The 3,254-nt window shown below is 51.0% G+C and overlaps 1 non-coding gene across 1 annotated transcript; it reads right to left on the bottom strand.

Annotated features, from left to right (window-relative positions):
* Positions 1-2,314: 2,314 nt before the first annotated feature.
* On the bottom strand, positions 2,315-2,401 carry TRNASTOP-UCA (transfer RNA opal suppressor (anticodon UCA)). The gene has a single exon. It is a non-coding gene; the product is annotated as a tRNA-Sec (tRNA).
* Positions 2,402-3,254: the final 853 nt, after the last annotated feature.

Here is a 3,254-nt window from a genome sequence, read left to right as displayed (position 1 = left end):
TGTTCAAACACTGAAAGGTTTGACTAATGAGTGACTCCAAACAATGACAACTCAGGCAAGACGTGGACGCACTGCGCGAAATGTCCCTCCTATAGCCAGATCATCTACAAGGGCCCCCACACAGGTGTTCTCCTCCAACCAGTGTTCAAAAAATAGTACCAAAATCTAGGGTGCCCTGTTTTCCACGGCCTTGTCCCACCTATCATGTCACCTAAAGGCTATAAGAGCAGCTTTGTTGTGTTTCCAATTCTAATGTTTCCCTAGATTCAGCCATGTGCTAGAGGTGCAGCCCTGGAGGGCAACAGCTCCAAAAAGCAGGATTGTTTCCTGCCACATGCCTACCTTACTGACAAGATGAGGCACTGCACAAATGCAAGAGCCAGCTGGGGTGTGTAAGGAGCTCAGAGTAGGGATTCACACAGGATTTCACAAACCTAGACCCCTGCACTGCTTACCACAACCTCTCTGGCCAGGGTTCTCCAGCTTCCTCCCTCATGTGCTTGAAGGTCTGTTTTCCCTGTGAGCTTCTGGAGGGACAAATCACCCACACCAGCAATCTGACCATTCTACTTTATCCCAAGAGTGATGAAAGAGTGCAAAGTGGATGTGGCCTCTTTTGTTCTGGAGGAAAAAGTGATCTGAATGCCAGGCACAGACCCCAGGCTGTGTAGTTCAAATCGCACTTAGAGCACATAATTCCCATTTGTGTTTGTTTGCACGCAGAGCAAGGGTGTGGGTTAGATGGGGGGATGTGAATATAAGAATATAATTGTCATAACTTAATCCAAAACTACTTCTTGGAAGAAAAAAAAAAAAAAACAACCCAAAAAAACCCAGGCTGACACACACAGAAAAAAACAACCAGGCTGACACAAAACGGCATGTTTAGTTATAAACACCACATGAAAGAGCCCTATTATGTTCTACTTGGTAACTGACATTGAATGCTAATGTTCTCAGCTGCCCACTACTGGGCAAGGGCCTTTCAATCTCCCTGCCCACCCCCTGCCCTGATGCAAACAAAAGCCCCCAGCCAAACTGTGGCACTTTTACCAATTTCCAAGGCCACAGAGAAATTCCACATTGAAATTTCATTCTGGGCAGAGGAGGCAGGCTGGTAGATGGAGTGACATGGAGCAGAAGGATAGCCATCTGGGACTCTGGGGTCCCAGCTGCATTGTGGAGCACACAGCACATCTGAAACGCCATTTAAAAAGTTACCATGTGCTTTGTGAGCTGTGGAGAGTTTTTCACCCCCCAGATTTCCTATCACAGGCCAATGTATTCCCAGAATGATAGGCCATGATGGCACCATGGCTGCTCCTCTCCGGCTGACACAGGCACTTGGCAGTCTGGAAGCAGTAGCAAACACAGGAGTAGTATTAGGGCCCTCTCTGTCCTTCCTGTCTCCTCCCAAGCCTTGAGCTGGAGTGAGTCATTTAGTGTAAAGGAAGCACAGTCATCCCAGCTTGGATCCTCAGAAGCACTTACCTACTTAACTCTGGATGGCACTGCACCCCCTCCACCCCACAAAAAGCACCCAGGAACACTGGAGACCTGGTTATTCACATGGTATTTCTTCTCTCCTTCTGAGGGATTCACCAGGAAGAATCTCCCTTCCTGCCCAGGGGACTGGGAGGTGATGAGGAAATAACCTCCAAATCCTCACTCTCCTCTCTCATGTGGTGGAGGTGTTTGGGCTCTTGTTTTAACTAGAGGCTCTACAAATCAGCTGCTGGTTTTGTTGCAACAAGGTATCACAAAATAAATGCTTCCTGCTTTGAAGAACGTTTTTTAGCTTCATGTTAACCTTTACTTTTGTGGGGCTGGGTGACATTATTCGCACCCGTGCTTACTGCTGAAGTGAAGCATCTTTGTTGTAGTGTGGGTGGGCGATGGGTTATCATCAATATGGAACAGATCTAGAGAATGGCTTCTGTTATTTACTTGTTTTCTGTTCTTGTAGGATGTGTGACACTGTTTAACTGAATCCACTGCTTAGCAGAATCCAATTAAAATCGGAATTGTCACCCAGACATACTTAGAAGATTTTCCTTGCTTTGGCCGCAGCCAGTGCACTGCCATTCTATCAGTCTCCTGCATACCTTGCTCTGAGGGGATAGACAAAAAGAATGAAAGTCAACGCTGTCCCCCAAGAAAGTGCACTGTGTGGTAAGGTGGAATGAGGGTAAGCAAAACGTCTCCCTGCACCGTGACATATCAGGGTAGTGCTGCCGCTGGCACCTTCTTTTGCTCTGGGGATGGTCGGGTCCGGCGCGTCTCCCTGGGGCAGAAAAACACGGGCTTCCCGCTTCGCCCGAAAGGTGGAATTGAACCACTCTGTCGCTAGACAGCTACAGGTTTGAAGCCTGCACCCCAGACCACTGAGGGTCATCCGGGCAACTAGCTACTTCCGAGCAATCCCTATATGAGTCCAAATAACTCTTCAACCCTGAAGCCATGGTGAGGGGCGTTTTGCAGAAGGGACGCGCTCTGCCCCGATCCCCAGTCTGCAAGCCGCGCCGCTCGTCGGAGGGTGCTTGGCAGCAGGAGGGGAGTGGGAGCAACTGCCCTGCTGCCCACCCAGAAGCACCCGGGCACTATATGCAAATACAAGAGTTGGTGATTGGTTGTTCCCAGGGAGAGGCGGGGCGGGAGGCAGCCCGCGGCAAAGGGTGAGTCACAGCGCTTCCCAGAAGGAGCGGTGTCTCCTGGCAATACGGCTGCCTGCGTCCTGCCCACTGCCCTTCCCGGATCTCCGATGTCCCTTACAACATCGAGCGGGGTAGCTTGTGCAACGAGAGCCGCCTCCGCCGCGCTCCCGGCCCCTGGGGTGATGTACGCTCCCCTATTTCGCTGGCGCGGGGCTGGCAGAACAGCAGGCGATGCGGGATCTGGCTTCCTGCAGCCTGCGGCCGCGGCTGCCGTCCTGAATACCCCGCGTGCCTTTCTCCCACTCGAATTCGCTTCCACTTGACACAGCAGCCGAGGTGCAGGGCCACGTCTTCTCTCCCGTCCCTAGGGCTGGCCGGCTAGTTAAGCGGGTCTAAATACGCCAATCAGGACTCAGCAGAGTCTGCAGTGGCTAATGCCAAATACTCTGGAGGAAGATGTGAATCTCCCATGAGATACCTCACAGAACAATAATATCCTCTGGGAGGAAATTCCTCCCTGGCCCCCAGCTGAGGATCAGCTTACACCCTGAAGTATGAGGATTGAAAACACTTGTAATTTTATCCTAGCACGTGTTTAAC

Source organism: Indicator indicator, chromosome 2 (genome assembly GCF_027791375.1).
Source record: "Indicator indicator isolate 239-I01 chromosome 2, UM_Iind_1.1, whole genome shotgun sequence".
In the NCBI taxonomy this organism is placed as follows: Eukaryota; Metazoa; Chordata; class Aves; order Piciformes; family Indicatoridae; genus Indicator; species Indicator indicator.
This window is presented reverse-complemented; position numbering and strand designations above follow the sequence as displayed.